At 37.2% G+C, this 18,839-nt stretch overlaps 1 protein-coding gene across 5 annotated transcripts in view; it reads left to right on the forward strand.

The window, feature by feature from the left end:
* Positions 1 to 5,169: 5,169 nt before the first annotated feature.
* Zzz3 (zinc finger ZZ-type containing 3) overlaps positions 5,170 to 18,839 on the forward strand; it is a 100,950-nt gene continuing 87,280 nt past the window's right edge. For 4 of the 5 annotated variants that reach the window (XM_076863707.2, XM_076863711.2, XM_076863712.2 and 1 more), the window contains exon 1: positions 5,170 to 5,257. The gene's annotated coding sequence lies outside the window, so the exon portion shown is untranslated. Of the gene's footprint in view, positions 5,258 to 5,847; positions 5,921 to 18,839 lie in introns of those variants that run through there. The other variant, XM_076863708.2, reaches the window with a different exon arrangement.

Here is an 18,839-nt window from a genome sequence, read left to right on the forward strand (position 1 = left end):
AAGAGTCATAACAAGAACTGGCACAATGCCATTTCTGCCATCTTTGTGTAGGAAGGGAACTACACAAGAATATGCCCTACAGGAAGCACAGCTCATTGGGCGTTATCAATTTAAGAGTTTATTGATTTGATTAGCCTGGTGAAGCAAGAGGAAAGAAGGAGGGCTTGCACAATATGTTTGTTTCACTGGTAATGATAAGAAGATTGATCAGTGGTTTGGGTGGTGAGGGCCTAATTGATCCATTGTAAAATTACTGTTCAACTTTTCAATTAATAGATTTTGTGGTTGTTTTTTCTTTTCAGTGCTGAGGATTGAACCCAGGGCCTCATGCATGCTAAGCACAAGTTCTGTCACTGAGCTATACCCACAGCCCCTAGTTCTCCTTTTGAGAGACTTTTTCAAAAGATTCTTTAAGTGTAAATGAATTGTGGGGAGGCAGGGATTAGTTCTAAATCTTTTACGTTTTGAAAGCAAAACTGATTTGGTTCTCCAGGAATCAATTGAGACCCAGAAGACTCATGTTTTATGGATCACATCAGCTAAATGAATGGAGGATCATCTGAATAATGTATAATTAATTTATTCCTTTAAATGTTTCTTAAATATTTCCTTTTACTTAAGATGAAGTTTCTTTCCTAGGCTATGCTTATCACCTTTTCCAAGCTGAATTGCTTTCAGCCTAGAGGGAAAGATGTATTAAAGGATCCCATCAAATTAATTGTTGGATTTACTAGAAAGATGCTGTTGAGAATACTGTTCACATGATCTTGTCTTTAGGAGGTACTATGGGAGAAATTTATCTTCTTTTTACTGTTGGGAATAGTAATGCCTCCATTGGGCAAATTGTTTTATTATCTATATGGATATTGAAACTGTTATAACTGATCTTGTTTTTCCTTGTAACACCTGCTAGAAATCCTAAATCAAGTGTTTAGGACCTTAGAGCATATATGTTTGTGCATTATTTTTCTTCTGTTTTCCTTTCCCCCTAATTTTCCTATTTTAATTATTTTGAATTCTTTTTTTAACCTGTATACCGAGTTTTTCATAAACCACAAAAGGTTTCTTAGAAATTCTAAGTACTTTCCTAGAAACAAATAATGTACAAATTTTTAACACGTGCTAAATATATTCATCATTTTGGTGATGTACAACCATATCTTCCCCACTATATAATAAGCACCAAAGAAAAGGGTTTTGTCTTGTTCACCCCCATAGCTTAATGTGGTCTGTAACACAAAATAAGTGTCTGGTAAATTTGTCTAATATGTTAATGTTGATGATTCCTTTTTTCAAATTTCCTCATCCCTTTTGTTTGGGGTACTACTTTATCCAGTTTCTCTTTTACTGTTCTAGTCCCTCAGTTCTGTTTTTCACTTTCCTTGCCTATAAAAATGTCAGTATTTCTCAAGACTTTGTTCTTTCTACAATTCTTTGTGTTTTCTTCATACGATCCCCCATCACCACATTTATATCCAAGGTTCCAGTTAACTTCCAGATTAGACTCCTAGGCAGCTTCATTTGGATATACTAGAGTTATCTTAAACTCAGTATATCCTTAATGGAACACATCATTTCCCATGATAAACTTGCTCCTATTTTAGTATTTTCTGTGGTCATCAATGACACCTCTATTTCCCTAGTCACCCAAGTCAGGAATCCTAGGCTTTCTTTCACATACTCACAAATTCAATCAACTACCCAAATTATAGAGCTTCAGCCCTACAAATATCCAGACACACAAAGGAAATGATCAAACCAATTACAGGCATGTGCCAGTGTAGCCAGATTAAAAAAAAAAAAAATTATTGTGCTAAGGATGGAACCCAGGGCTTCATGCATGCAAGGGAAGTGATCTATCACTGAGCGACACCCACAACCCCAATGACCTGGGCTTTTCATCCACAGTACTTGACAGTACTTGGCATATGTTGAGAGGAAGAATGAACTATATTAGTGATTTTTCAAAGGGGATTCCAAGGCAGTGCTTTACATGTTATAGTAGGGGACTGAGAGAAACGTGAGCTTTTTGCCCACTTCTAGGCTCTCTTTTATTTGGTTCAAGTATTAGACTGAGATTGTAATAGGAATGCCAGTGTTTCAGAAAATATTGTACAAACCTTTACATGATTTGATTTTAAAGTATCTTCTCTCTTCAATATTCTAGGATGGAGGTGTATTTCATGAAGCCTGGGTTCAATCGCCAGCACAAAAAAGCAAAAACAAATCGATTCAGATCTTCAGAGTTCTATGATTGTAGATGAAAATAACAACAGTCATATAGGACTATACCTTGGTTAGGATGGGGCATTCACAAGCAAGGTTAACAGTGGTTATGGATATACATTTAGTCATTTTGGGGATGGAACCTAGGACCTTGCACATGCTAGGTAGAGGGAGAAGTTACAATGGAGTACCTCAGCTGATCCTACAATTCTGTAAATATGATGATCCTTGAGGATTGTCTCAAGCTGAGATAAGCAGTAAGTAGGTTGGGACTTTTATCCATGCATTGATCAGTTAGTGGATGTGGTCTCTCTGGTAATATTATTTGTTGTACTGGAGACTGATCCCAGGGGTGCTTTACCAGTGAGCTACATCCCCAGCTTTTTATTGTTTAAGACAGACTCTCACTAAATTGCCCAGGCTGGCCTCAAACTTATGATCCTCTTGCCTCGACCTTCTCTGGGATGTAATATGTAGTATATGGCTGGACACACAAGACTCAGAAAGCCACAATTATTGTGGTCATGTTACATAGAATTTGGCTCTGTAAGTACACAGAGCAAGATAGGGAAACCATGTTGCTACTAGCACCAAGTAGACTGAAGGAAAGCTTCCTGAGCCTGGTATGCAGGCCTCTTTGTAGTCCAGTTACTCAGGAGGCTGAGGTGGGGAATCTCTTGAGCCCAGGACTTCAATGCCAGTCTAGGCAATACAGTGATAGATAAGTTAGATAGATAAATAAATGTATTTCTCAACATAAAAATGTACCCTTGAGGCAGATGCTGTTTTGAAATGGAAACTAAAACAAATACAGGAGCCATTTCAACCACTGAGTAACTTTTATTAGCACACAAATCCATTTGCCTGAAAAAATTGCTTCGGAGATAAGGAAAAGAAAAGCAATACTTGACAACTGTAAGAGAGTACCACTTTATGTCTTTTATCACTGGGTTTGATACTTTTGGAATATGTCTTCTAATTACAGACAGTGAAGGAAGTTGAGTTTTCCACAGCTCCTAAAGGAAGCAATTATGTGTTGGACTTATTTGTATGCTCAATATGGTTGGTAGATGCAGTGAATATTTTTGGGGGTTGGGGGTGGGGCTAGGGATTGAACACAAGGCCTGCACATGCAAGGCAAGTACTGATCTACACCCCCAACAATCCACGTCCCCTTTTAAGTTTTATTCTGAGGCAGGCTCTCTCTAAGTGGCCTAGACTGGCCTTAACTTGAGTAGGTGGGACCACCACGTTTTGCCTGGCGATTTATATTTATAAATATATATGTGTAAAATTATTTATATACACATATATATATATGTGTATATAAATAATTTTTGGTATGGGGATTGAACCCAGGAGCACTTAACACTGAGCCACATCTTCAGTCCTTTTTGAGATAGGGTCTTGCTAAGTTGCTTAGGGCCTCATTAAATTGCTGAGACTGGTTTTGAACTTGTGATCCTCCTGTCTCAGCCTCCAGAGCCACTAGGATTACAGGCATGCACCATCATGCCGCAAAGTGCTGGGATTAAATCCAGGGCCTCGAACTTGCTAAGCAAGCACTCTACTACCAAGTGATATCCCCAGTTCTTTTTTATTTTGAGGCAGGTTATAGCTAAATTGCCCAATCTGGCCTCATCCTTCCCAGTCAACTGGGATTACAGGCGAGTACTATCACACCCAGCAATATAGCTTTTTAATTTTTTTTTTTTTTTTGGTAGTGCTGGGGATCAAACCCAGGGCCTTGCATATACTAGGCAAGTGCTCTACCACTGAGTTATACCCACAGCCCCTTACCTAGAAATTTTTGAGAGTATTTATTGAGTCCTGTTTTGTGCCATGGTTCTGAGAATAAAGCAACGAGCAAAAGTTACTAAATCCAAGCTAGGCCCCATGGTGCAGGCCCGTATTCTCAGTGGCTGGGAAGCCTGAGGCAGGAGGATGCGAGTTCAATGCAAGCCTCAGCAACAGAGAGGCTCCAAGCAGCTCAGTGAGACCCTATCTCTTAAAAAAATACAAAATAGGACTGGTGATGTGGCTCAGTGGTTGAGTGCCCTTGAGTTCAATTTCTGGTACCCGCCTCCCCCAAAGTTACTAGATTCTGCTTTTAAAAATACCGGACTGGGATTGTGGTTCACTTGCCTAGTATGTGTGAGGCCCTGGGTTCGATCCTCAGCACCACATAGTGAAAAATCCATTGGCAACTGAAAAAAATACTACATGCTTGGTGAGGAAGACATTTGCAAGTAATGTCTGGAAGTGATAATTGTATGAAGGTAGAAAGTGGATAAGTAGTGACCTGGAGATACGCTTTTCCGGAAGCTCTCTGACAGTGACCTCCGAAAAGGTACCTAAAATGCGCATCGAACATCGATGAGTTAAATCTGGGGGAAGTGCTCTACCTGGAGAGGTTGGAGCTTGCGTGCTGTGATGAGAGCCAGAAAGCCATGGAGGTGAGCTAGGGAGGTCGTCCCGTTAGCGATGAGGTAGGCAGAAGTATTTAAAATATACCACACTACCAAGGGAGCTAGGGCTTAGATTCTCAAAAGAAGCCAAAGGTTAGGATGAAGCAGTCGTTCAACAGTGGAGAAAAGAGGCGGTATCTCCTAGAGTAGTGACAGGACCGACCACTGCAGGGGATGGACTGGGTCCTGCCCTCAGAAGACCAACCCTCGCCCAAGGGCGGGGATCCGCCGAGAGGGCGGGCCTCAGCGGCCCTCTGCCCGTGGGCGCTGCACAGGTCACGATTACCAGCAGGCGGTGCAGTGAGCGCGCCTGCAGCCTTAGCTGCTGCCGCCGCCGCCTGCCGGTCCCAACCAGGAGGAGAAAGGAGGGGACCGGAAGGAGCCGCTGGTGCTGCGGGAAGTGGCAGGAGCGGGAGGCGGGGACCCACCTGGAAGCGCCGCGGCGCCGCTGTCGAGCTTCCTGCGGCGGCAGCCAGTCAAGCAAGTGCCGTGGCGGGAGCAGAGAGCGGCCACGGTGGCGGCGCCTCCCGGAGTGGCCCGTCACGCCCGGCCCCGCGCGGAAGGTGAGCAGGCGCTCTGGGCACGTGGTGGGGGCTAGACTCGGGGGAGGGAGAAGAAAGGGGGAGGGCGGGGGGTTGAAATGATCGGCTCTGGGACCCGGATTTGGAGCCAAAGGCTGGGAGGGGGTGGGCTGGAGGCGGCTGCGGCGACGGCGACGGCGACGGCGAAGCCCCCACGTGGGGCGGGGGTGCGCGCGCACGTGTGCGCGGGCGAAAGGGGGCGGGGAGGGCTCTTGGGAGGGCGACTGGCGCGCGCCCGCTCCTTGGCGGCCCACGTGACAGACACGCTGAAAATCTTCCACGTGACAGGCAAGCGGACTGAGTTATAGGGTTGGACTTTCTAGTATAACCTTGATCGTCGAAGGTTTTGGGATGGCTTGCTGCTGTTCTTCTTTTCTAGGAGGTTAGGAGGAGACACATAAGGTGGAAAATACTTCCTGTTTTTTCTGTATTTTGCACGTTCTCCAGTCGTTAATAAAAGCACCTTTTAAGTTCCGAAATACTGCTTTTTCCTTACCGCCATGTTGGTTTTAGAGGAGGCTCGCGAGATGCTAGTATGTATCGCGAGATCTCTCGATTCTCGCGGGACGTTGTTGGCAGAGCAGTTGTCCTGGATGGCGAAGCCTTGGGTTCCGGGGGCCTGGGACCCGCAACTCTTTCTACAAGGCAAGTTGTTAGGGAGGGGCCTCTGGCGTGTGCCTCTTGGTGCTGGGAAATGTGCTGTGTCAGCTTCCCCTAATCTTGAAGGGAATACAGTGGTCCTATTGAGGCGGCACGGTCCTTCCCACCCCCTGCGTGTGCTCCGCCACCTGCAGAATCCTTTGCACCCTTCAGCCCAGGCAGTTCCCCGCGCAGTGATAGTTCTTCCCCCGTCCCACTCAGTGGAAGTCCGGAGCCGTGCTCGTACGACGTGACGATCCCATTGGATACCGTTCATCTTACTTTCAAACGTTCTTGTCAGTTTTTCGCTTTGTTGCCATTTTCTGAAGTATTCCAGATCTGTTGTTAACCATTCTGTCACTCTTTCTGCCGTAGTACCTTTCTCCAGTCGCCTATAACAGAACTCCGTCCATCTCTTCTCTCTGGGTATCATTTACTCCCATTTATATGGCCATTAATAACTTCCTCATCTCTGAGACTTCATATTTACAATAACTTTTAGCAGTGTTTGGAGATTCCTCTACAATTTCTGACACTACTTGAGATCAGAATAAAATCATTCTTTTCATCATTATGTATGTGATTATTAACTGGAAATTATCCGTCTGGTTTTGATTACAACTTTTCTGAGATTGCCATACTAGATGTTCAGGGATGGTTATTTTAGGTTACATGTTTAAGGAAATGGATTATTTTAGGCCAAATTTTTAATTAAAAGCATATTTCTCATGAACTTTGCAAAGTTTGAGCTCATTTTTTTTATAAGTGATTTTGAAATTATTTTCTCTCTAGTCCTCATATCCCTTCACAAATAATTCTACCTTATGCATGTGTTTTTAGTATCCTTTAGCAATGTTTGAATTTTATGTAGTATTTGGAGTGGGGAATGAAACTAATCAGATAATTTGGTACTTTTGTCTTTTTTAGACTATAAAAGTAAAGCTGCAAGTTTGTAATCTCAGAGACTTGGGAGGCTGAAACAGAAGGATCATAAGTTCGAGGCCAGCCTGGGCAATTTAGAGAGACTCTGATTTCAAAATAAAAAGGGCTGGGGACATGTCTCAGTGGTAAAGCATCCCTGGGTTTCATTCCCTGTATCCAAATAAATAAATAAATAGAGTTGTTTGTCCCTACACTTGCTATAGAGAGATTCAGAGAGTGGAACCTCCCCCTGTTTCATATTGCCATTGCCACCAAGTTCCCTTTTTTACTCTTATATCTGCTCCACTAAGTACCTACTGTTTGTGTATGTTTTATCATTTACTTTAGTTTTTTTTTTTTTTTTTTTTTTAATGAAGGGGAGAAAGTGGAGGGGATTATTTTATGTATACTACCCCAACAATAACAATCAGCAAATTTTCTACTCTGTTAAATTTTTATCTAGTTATATATGACTATTTTTAGGACTCATGTATACATGCTTTCTAAGTTCAAAAGAAAAGTGTTTTGCTAGCATAGTGATGCGAAAATATCTCTAATTATTTTTGCAGTGGAAATGATTTTAGTGTGTTGGTAGCTTGGCACAAAAGAAAGTCCATATAAAACAAAGGTTTAAAAAATCACTTGAGTTTCTTATTTTTATATTTAAGTTTTATGTTATATATTTACTTTTTGGGGGAGGTACTGGGAGTTGAACCCATGGACATTTAACCACTGAGCTACATCCCAGCCCTTTTTTCTTTTTTTCTTTTTTTTTTTGACTTAATTGCTGAGATGGGCCTAAAACCTCCTGCCTCAACCTCACCAGTTGCTGGTATTATAGGCACCACTGCTACTAGCTCATATATTTATTTTTATATGGTATGTTACTTACATATTCTAAATTGTAACTCAAGCATGTCTGTAGGGGTTTTTTACGAAGTTTATCAGCTTAATTAAAATAATAGTTATGACTGGATTAGTGAACTCAACTGAAGAGTTGTAGATAACAGAAGTACAAAAACATCTATTTAAATTAAAGTTGCTAAAAAGCTATCATTTTGTGGTTGGTTTTTGTGTTCTTTCACCCCAAAACTTATCAGTAATATTATCTATAACATCTGTTGTGTTTAAAAATGTATTTGCTCTTTAGGCATTTTTTTAATTGTAATAGATCAAGTAGGAATGTTGAGGAATAGAAAGAAGCAAGTGTTGAGAGGTGTGATGTGGGAAAGAGAGAAAGAAAATATGGAATATTGGGTGATAATGAAATTGAATTATAGAAATTGCAGGGAAAAGAGTAATATATAATACACAAGTCACAGTCAAGAATAGGCATGTGCATAATGGTTTGAGGGAAACTTGAACAGAATTTGGAAAGTGTATTTGAGGCAGTTTTTTCCTCTTAAGTAATTGTTTTAGATGTTACTCCAGGCTATTTCCAGAATTACTACATGGTACCTGTAATAAAAGTAACTGAAGTTGATATTTAATTGAAACTTTTGTGAATTTTTTCCTTATTAAAGCCATTAGGTTAAATAACATTTGTTAAGTACATTTTATTACTATTTTTGGAAGTAGGAAATTGTGGAAATTATAATGGGTTTGAAGATCACACTCTTTGGAGTGGCCATTGCAAAGATATCTACATTAGTTTAGCATAGTAATTGGGTCTTTGGTAGGCTACCGGGTGCCTCAGATCAATAACATATATTCCTTACTCTTACAATTTTGTGTTGTAAACTGCTTTTGGTAGTAGGTCTTAAAAATTGCCAGTCTTTTACAGACACTAATGTATTTGAGGTTCTTTGTAAAAATATTCTGAGAAAAACCAAGGAAGATAGAAGTATTTATGTGGTTTTAGTTTTCTTGAGTAAAACTTAAACAACAATTTTTATTTTCTTAACTCACAGAAGTAATGAGATCTAAAAAGCTTCAGTGATGGGAAGAAATTAATAAAAATGATAATGTATTATTGATTTTATCCTCCCATGAATGTTTTCTTTAGTCTGGCACCATGCTAATTTCCAAAATTTCTAACTTATTGAAGTGGTATACTCATCATACATATCACGAATATGAGGGCTCTGTTATGGCTCTTGCCTAGCATGTGTGAGGCACTGGGTTTGACTGGGTTTGATCTCTGGCACCACATAAAAAAAATAATAATAAAAATAAAGATTTTATATATATATGATTTTATTGATTATTTCTTGAATCAATATACAAGAATATTGTAATAATTACATGGCCAGAAATATCAATGAAGGTGATTAAAAAAGAGGTGCAGGTGCTTAAAAAAGGTGCAGGTGCTTAAAAAAAACTAATTTCATATGAAAATTCAATTTGGAGTTATCTACAAGGAATAATTGCTAAAAGACCCATTTTCATTGAGTGTTTAATATAAACGTTATATATACTGTGGTGCAAATTTCTGTAGTTAATATTCTGATAACCATTGTCATTCTACTTAAAAAAAAACTATTGTTAAATATCTTTCAAAACTCATAAGTCTCAACTTCTAAAACCATGAAAATATGGACTTGGGTCTTTTGTTTGAACCTGCCCTTTCCGTCTGATCTGTTTTTTTTTTTTTTTTTTTAGATTTTCTTTCTCATTTATATATGTAATTTTCAATTTGTCAGAGATAAGTGAGTTGAGAATATCGTTGCATAATTGATCAAACTAGTTATTATTACTTTTTTGTGTGTGGTACTGGGGAGTTAACCCAGGGACACTTTACTAATGAGCTATATCTGTAGCCCTTTTTGAAATTTTATTTTTGAGATATTGTCTTACTGAGTTGCTGAAGGCCTTGGTAAGTTATACAGGCTGGCCCTGAATTTGTGATCCTCCTGATTCAGTTTCCCGATTATTATTACTTTTTTTTTTAATAAGTATATTTGTAATTTAGAGTCAGTGATTCAGCCACTGTTTATTGAGTGCTAGTGATCCCAGCCATTTGAAACAGCATAGATCCTGGATATAAAAAGGTCTCTGAGACCTTCATCATTATATAGAATACATGTATGAAGATGTGAATTTGGTGTCAATATACCTTATATACAATCAGAGATGATAAATTGTGGTATAAAGGTGTATTAAGAATTGTAATGCAAAAAAAAAAGGTCTCTGAGTGTTCAAAATAACTAACACAAGCAGTTATTCATTGCTTAGAGAGGAGGATACATTCTGAAAAATATGATTGATTTAATTGTTACATGAACGTTATAGGGTGTACTTAAACTAAGACGGTTGTGACAACACTGGGTGATACAGTCTAATGGTGGTCCATTGTTGAGATCTTGTCTCAAAAAGGAGGTTGGGCACTGTGGTACACGCCTGTAATCCCAGCTTCTCAGGAGACCAAGGCAGGAGGTTTGCAAGTTGGAAGGCCAGCCTGGACAACTTGGGGAGATCCTGTCTCCAAAAAAAAAAAAAAATGTGTTTGTGTGTAGTAAGGATATATCACTACAGAGTGCCTCTGGGTTCAATCTTCTGTACAACCAAAAAAAAAAAAAAAGGAAGAAGAAAAGTGTTGCTAAGGATGTAGCTCGGTGGTAGAGTGTTTACCTAACATGTATGGGACCCTGGGTTCAATCCTCAGTACTGCAAAAATAAATAAATAAATTTAAATTTTTAAAAAAGAAGAAAATGATAGTTGGTCCTAAATATACAGTAAGTCTGTGGTCTTTATTCAGAAATTGCTAATTGAAATTAACCCATAGGCCTGGGGTTGTGGCTCAGTGGCAGAGCGTTTGCCTCTCACATGTGAGGCACTGGGTTCGATCCTTAGCACCACATAAAAATAAACAAACAACAAAATAAAGAGATTAAAAAATATAAATTAAAAAAAAAGAAATTAACCCACAGATGAAAACCCACAGTGTTCGTCATTGGGTTAAATATACTCACAACTGAAGTGTCATCTTATTTCAAGGGAAAAGAAAGAATTCTTTAAAAAGTAGATGGAACTATAGAAGAAGAGTGTTTAAAGATCATTACATAAAAACATACATTCCTACCACCATTAACTCCAGAGGAAATCACAGTATTGTACATAGTAGTCCATTTGTCACAATCATGACCTTAAACATAAATTTTTATTCTAATGTCTTTAAGAATGTAATAAGTTGGGCTGGGATTGTGGCTTAGCAGTAGAGGGCTTGCCTAGCATTTGTGAAGCAATGGGTTTGATTCTCATCACCACATAAAAATACATAAATAAAATAAAGGTATTGTGTTATCTACAACTAAAAATATTTTAAAAAAGTAATAAGTTGTGTGGTGCCTCTTGAAAAGGTTGCTATAAACGTTTAAAGTTTTGTGAAAACTCAAGTGCAGAGCTTCTTATCTGATGATGCCAAATAAAAAGGGCTTTTTGTGTATGGAATTTCCTTTGTTTTATTTTATTGCTTTTGTTTATTTATCTGTTTACTTATTTAATATTTCAAGGGATTGTTTCCCAAATAAGGCTCTAGTTCATTTTCCTGTCAGTAATAAACAATTAATTCCTTAAACAACTAACACATTTGCTAATGAATAAATTAGCAAATCAGAAATGACCTGTTTATTGATTTAGTTCTATAATTTGAACCCTAATATTAAATCTCTATCCTTAGCTCACCTAGATTCCAGTGGTGAGAAATGTTTCATTTTACTGCAGATTTTCTTGTTGCTTTGCTGACCTTTTCACTGGTCTTTTATTTTAAACTTTGTATTCCTTCAGTAGTGGTGATAGTATTTGACTTAGGTATAAAGTATGTGAATATATTGTAATGATTTCAAAGTCTGGCTTGAGGCCTTTAAATCTTAGGAATCAACATAGTTTTTATTAGTATTTACACACTTGGAGATAAAACTTTTTACTTCATGTTCTGCCCTCTTTTTTTTTTGATTACTGGGATTCCACCCCAGAGGTGCTTAACCACTAGCCACATCCTAAGCCAATATAAATATAAATATAGATAGATTTCTTTCTTCTTCTTTTTTTTTTTTTTTTTAAGCTTGAGACAAGGTAAGTTGCTTCGGGGCCTTGTTAAATTCTTGAGACTGGCTTTCTACTTGTGATACCACTGTCACAGCCTACTGAGCCACTGGGATTACAGGTATGCACTACCATGGTGCCCCACTTTTTTTTTTTTTTTTTTTTTTAAGATTTTTAAAAAATTTGAAAGGATATCTCTAAGTTGCCCAGGCTGGCCTTGAACTTGGAGATCCTCCTGCCTCAGGGTCCAGAGTCATGGGGGTTACAGGCATGCTCCACCATGCCTGGCCTAGTCTCATGAGTCCTTTTTTTAAAAATATTTTTTAAACTGTTGATTGACCTTTATTTTATTTACTTATATGTGGTGCTGAGAATTGAACCCAGTACCTCACACATGCTAGACAAGCTTTCTACCGCTGAGCCATAACCCCAGCCCTTATATTATCATTTATAATGGTGGTTATTAAGACTCATGAGAGGGCTGGGGTTGTGGCTCAATCAACAACTAAAAAGAATATTAAAAAATGATGATATGATCTTCTTTGTAGATGTGTCATATTATTCCACTATTCTAATTTTTTGCATATGTAAATAATGAGAAAACATTTATACCTAGTGTTTCTTGCATGTAGTATTAGCTTTTCTAATTAAATATTGCCAGAAATGATTTCTAGGTACATTCTGAAGTCTTTGAACATATTGCCACAGTATTTTTCAAAGGGATACATTCTCATTGGAGTATTATTCCAAACATTGTCAACATTAAATATTTATAAAAATTTAATAGTATGTATGACATGTTGTGCCACTTACTTTAATTACTAAGGTAAAACATATTATGCTTAATACATATTTCTCTTGTGAATTCTTATGATTAAAACAGTTTTAAAGCTTATGTACTCAAATATCTTAATATACTTTTGTTCTGCTGATTTTATGGAGTTCTTCCTGTCTCCAGAAATATAAAAAATTAATACTGATTTGATACAGTTAACTTTTATTTCATCTGGCACTTCTGTAAGTTGAGAATCTAAATGTTTTCCTCTAAATTGGTGATCATCTCAGTGCTTTATTTTCCCAAAGTTTTGTTATATTTCATTTTTACATTAAAAGTCTTTATACTCTACACTGTTGATTTTCATCCTAAATTTTAAGAAGTATTAATATTTTTAGAATGTTCATATGGCATGTTTACTCTTTTGTCTTGGTTTTCTTTTATTAAGGTCGATGTTTTCTTACTGTTAGGAACACTTTATAAGTAGAGGATAATAAAGCTCATTCTTTATAAAACAATGTTTTACAATTTCTTTTCTTAGCTAAGATTTAAAATATTTTTAGCTGGGGGTAGAGTTCATGTTAATCATGCACAAGGTCCTGGGTTTTCCTCAACATTAAAAAAAAAAAAAGAATTTTAGTAGCAATTTTTTGAACAGATAAAATGTGAAACTAAAGAATATAGTACTAGAGGCTCTAAAGAGAAAAAGTGCTCTGGTAGATATTGAAGAATTAGAGAAATTAAATTCTAAGATCAGTTTAGGGTGTATATTAAATAATAGTACACAGCTTGACATATATTTTTAATATACAGAGTGAAAAGTTTTAATTAGTAGGACTCAGGCTATATATTCATAATACCTTCTTTGTTAAGAATGGCAGTGTGATGCATTTACTGAAATTTAAAAATTGAATAACATGAAACTTTGGGTGGGTATTAGGAGGATATTCATAATTTTTAATATTGAAAGTACTTATTTTTTGGTTGGGCCCTGTGGCTCCTGCCTCTAATCCCAGTCACTCAGGAGGCTGAGGCTGGAGAATTGCAGGTTGAAAGCTAGCCTTGGCAGTATATTGAGGCCCTAAGGAACTTAGTGAGGCCTGTCTTAAAATTAAAAGAAAAAATAAAAAGGTCTGGGAATGTAACTCAATGGTAAAGCCCCCTGGGTTCAATAATCCTCAGTACTTCCAAAAAGGTTCTTATGGTTTATTGGTATGTGTTTTTTTCCCTTTATTCATTATATATTTTTTTGCAGAGTTGGGAATATAATCTGTGGCCTCACATATGCCAGACAAACGCTCTGCCACCGAATCACATTCCCAGACCTTTTTTGTTTATGAATTACTGAATTTCTTAAAATAATTGATAAAAAAGAGGTAGTATACTTATTTACATTATAAAACTGTGATGACTCCAAATCTGCTATTTTATTAAATGATGACTTTGACATTTTCTATTGTGTACAGATTGTTGTGATTAATGCTAATAAGAAAAGGTCAGATTTAAGTGAGTTTGTGACTGTGAAACAATAATAAATATTTGGGAAAAAAAATGTGTCTTGTGCTTGGAGATAACCTAAAGAGAACTTCAGATGAAAAACTTGATATGATAAAATATCCTTCTATCTTGGATTGTGATGGCATTTAAAGGGATTAGAAAACAGTTTCTACCTTTTATTTCTACAAGGATTCTGATACCCATAAGGGATGAGTGGCTCTTACAAAATGTCACTTAAATGGCCTAGGAAATTGAGTTACTAATTATATTCTGGCATTCTTCTTTTTTTTTTTTTATTTTTTAGTTGGACACAATATTTTTATTTATTTATTTATTTATTTGTTTATTTATTTATTTATGTGGTGCTGAGAATCGAACCCAGGCCCTTGCACATAGTAGGTGAGCACTCTACTGCTGAGCCCCAGCCTCAGCCCCTATATTCTGGCATTCTTTACCCTCCTTACTAGTTACATAGTTTTTGGATTGATCAGAAAGAAGTTCAAGGAAAATAGATTAAGCTACTACAAACTTTCCCATTAGAAAGCAGGTTTACATGTTTCATAAAATGAAATAATGCTGTTAGGGGCTGAAATTGTAGCTCAGTGGCAGAGCACTTGCTTAGCATGTGTGAGGCACTGGGTTTGGTGCTTAGCATTACATAAGAATAAATAAAATAAAGGCATTTTGTCCATCTACAACTACAAAAAAGAAAAAAGAAAAAAATGGTTTTAATTGGCTCGCTTGGTTATACTCACAAAGAAAAAGCAAAAAATAGAAACACAGAGAAGTGAGTGCTTCATTCTGATCATTAGTCATTTCTGCCTGCTATAAGGAAACCACTGTTTCGGTGTGTAGGATTGAAGAATAATTTTGTTTCCCTTCTTTCTTTCTTTCTTTTTTTTTTTTTGGCTCCAGGGATTGAATTTAGTGGTACTTAACCACTCCACATCCCCAGCCCTTTTAATTTTTTATTTTAGACAGGGTCTCACTAAATTATTCGGGCCCTCACTGTATTGCTAAGGCTGGCTTTCAATGCAATCCTCCTTCCTCAGCCTCTGGAGCTGCTTAGATTATAGGCATGCACCACTTCGCCTGGCTTTTTCTTTGCTTTTGAACATGGAGTCATACAGTGTGTACTGATTTGTGTCTGCTTATTTTTGCTCAGCATTTGTTGGTGGCATTGAACTGCTCTTTGGTTTGTTAACCTTGTATCCTGAGAAATTCTAGAATTCAGTCTGATTTCTACCTGGAGAATTTAGAATTTTCTAAATTCCAATTTAGAATTTTCTGATGGCATTCATAGTTTTCAAGAACTACAGTGAGGGGAGGGACATCTTTGATTTTACACTTTGTTGTTGTTTGTTTATTGGTACTGGGGATTGAACCAGAGGCACTTTACCACTGAGTTACATCCCCAGCCCTTTTTATCTATTTTTTAAAAAATTGAGACAGAGCTTGGGATCCTCCTGCCTTAGCTTCCTGTGTTGCTGATTACAGATGTGTACTACTACACCCAGCAATGTGGAGATTTTAAATGTCTGATTTTAGGGGGACCTTTTATGAGAACAGTATCTCATGAAGAATGAGGAGGGGAGAGTAACTGAATTTTCTATTGGTTATAGAGTTACTTATCAATTTGAATAAATGCTTTACTTAACTGGCGAACTGGTCAGAATATTTCCCAATTTGACCTTTGCCACATATATAGGCATATACTTTTCTATTTGTATTTAGTGTACTTTGACTAAAGTCTGTCTAATTCATTTGTAACTGTCAGGTAGTAGTCCTCCAAGTTTAGCATGTTTCATGATCACCTGGATGGTTTGTTTTAAATAATATATTTTCCAGACTCCACCCTTAGAATTTCAAATTTAGTAGGTCGGAGTATCACATTTTGCAACCACTGTTTGGGCAGATTATATGTATATTGAAAGTTGAAACAGACTAGCTTAGATTAGTTTAAAAACTATTATAACAGTAATACTAATAATTTATTGAACATTGGCTTTGTGCTACCTATATACTAACCATTGAATTTATTATTATCATTAGTCCTATTATAACAGTAATACTAATAATTTATTGAACATTGGCTTTGTGCTAGCTACATACTAACCATTGAATTTATTATTATCATTAGTCCTTGCTACAATATTATAAGTAATATTACTGTTACCCTCATTCTACAAATAAGCAAATTGGAGCAGAGAGGTTAATATTTTGCTCATGTCCTATAGGTGCTAAATGCAGGGTTTGACATAGAATCTAAGCAATTTGACTCTGCTCTTGTGATTTTGAGGTGCATTTTTGTGTGTATCTGTCTTTGTACCAGCATGTACATGTTTTTTTTTTTTTTTTTTTTATGTACATGTTTTTGGACCACATTTTACAGTGATTTTTGAATTTTCCTCCAGGTGTTACATTCACCAGACAGTCACAGCTGGAAGTAGCTGTGATCTGAATACTTTTGTCTTTTTTTTTTTTTTTTTGGTACTAGGGATTGAATATGGGGGCCCTTAACCAGTGAGCTTTATCCTCAACTCTTTTTTATTTTTTATTTTGAGACAGAGTCTCACTAAATTGCCCAGTCTGGCCTTGAATTTGCAGTCCTCTCATCCCCCTGAATTGCTGGGATTTTAGGTATGTGCCTCCACACATGCGAATACTTGGATTTGAAAAATAGAAATTTCTTAAATTATTCATCAAAGTATTATGCGTCCAAACTCTTTTGTTATGCTGTAAATTTGTTTTTGTGACTAGTTTTAGTAAGACAGCTTTTGTTGGTTAGTGTTTCAGATACAATTTTGAATAGATCCTGGCATGGTGGTGTGCATCTGTAGTTCTAACTACTGAGAAGGCTGAGGCAGGAGTTCAGGGTCAGCCTGGGCAACATAGTGAGACCCTCTCAATTTAAAAAAAAAAAAAAACGCAGCGATAAGTATCATATTGATCAATTAAAGAAGACCACAATGCAGTTCTGTACTTTGAGGTGCTTCACCTCCTGTACTAAAATTACACTTTGGGATTCAACTAAAGTAACAAGGTCCCAGAGAAGGAGACCTCACCTTAGTACATCGGGATCTTTGGTGTTTGTTACAGAAATGAATTTCTGCACAAATCACATACTGAGGCACAGAGATTTATTTAGGAAAACAGGGAGTACACATTCAAGGGAGAATGCAGGTCCTCAGGAGAGTTAGTGAGAAGTCCTTTTGGGGTATCATGTTCTTTTATAGGATAGTTGATGAGGAGTGGGCATGGGAAAGTATTCGGGGATGACATCAGTCTGGGTGGGACAAGATGGTTTATGGTGGTCTGGCAGTTCTTAGGTTGATGACTTCTCTATGATCTGATTAATAGATATCATTGGGAAAGTACTCTATATTATAGGTTTTAAAAACCTATAATATAGAGTACTTTGCTTAGTCTGTTTTAAAAATGCAGGTGTCCTGATTCTGAAAATTAAGATTTTCATAAGTATGGGAATTTTCAGTAACTTTAAGATTGTGAGTAAAGATCTGCAGATTTCCCAGAAACGTGGGCATGACAGACTGGGAGGAATTCAGGGTTTGGGAGTGAATTTAGCAAAAGACATTCAGATTTAAGTTATCGCTTACTTGTCTTTCCTTTTGTAATCTTTCTATCTTTTAAATTTTTTCTTTATTCTTTTCCCCTCCCTTTCTTTTTTCTTCTCTTCCTTTCTTCTGGGAATTGAACTCTGGTGGGTGGTACTCTACTATTGAGCCACATCCCTGCCTTTTTCACTTTTCATTTTAGTGGCTGGGATTACAGGCATTTGCCTCTTCACTCAGTTTTTATTACTTTTCTGTTCTACCTCACAACCATTGTGACATTGCAATTTTAGAACATTTTTTTTTTCACTCAAAAAGATATCACTTGTTATCTGTGTGTTTTAAGTCATTCCTATCCTAAGCCTATTGATTTTTTTTTTTTTTTTTTTTTTTAATGAGCTAGTGCTGGGCGTGTTGGTGCACACCTGTAATCCCTGTAGTTCGGGAGGCTAAGGCAGGAAGATCACCAGCTCAGGTATTTAGCAAGGCCCTAAGCAACTTAGGGAGAACCTGTCTCAAAATAAATAAATAAATAGGGCTGGGGATGGGCTCAGTGGGTTCTATCCCTGGTACCAAAAAAAAAAAAAAAAAAAAAAAAAAAGAAAGAAAGAAAGAAACAAAGCTAATGCATTTTAGCAGTCTTCACCTTAGGGATAAAAACCTAATTGTAAACCTTTATGTATGAACTTTTTTAATTTTAAGAAACTGAGGGGGGAAAAAAAGTTACTGGTATTCTAGTTTCTCTTTCTTTTTCTTTTTCTTTTTTTTTTTTTTGGAGATACTAGGTATTGAATCCATGGTGTCACCCATGCTAGGCAAGTGCTTTGTCACTAAGCTACATCCCCAGCCTAGTATTCTAGATTTTAATTTCTGTCCATTCACATCATTTTCTCTGACAGGAATTAAAGTAATATGAATTTTTTTTTTTTTTTTTTTTTTTTTTTGCTGGGGATTGAACCCAGGGCCTTGTTCATGTGAGACAAGCACTCTACCAACTGAGCTGTATCCCCAGCCCTAAAGTGATATGAATCTTAATATTTTTTATGGTGCTAGGGACTGAACCCAGGGCCTCGCTTATATAGGCAGGCAATCTACCACTAGGCTACATCCCCAGCCTTTCTTATTTTATTTTGAGATAGGGTCTTGCTGAGTTGCCAGGCCAGTCTAGAATTTGGA

This window comes from Callospermophilus lateralis, chromosome 7 (assembly GCF_048772815.1).
Source record: "Callospermophilus lateralis isolate mCalLat2 chromosome 7, mCalLat2.hap1, whole genome shotgun sequence".
Taxonomy (NCBI): domain Eukaryota; kingdom Metazoa; phylum Chordata; class Mammalia; order Rodentia; family Sciuridae; genus Callospermophilus; species Callospermophilus lateralis.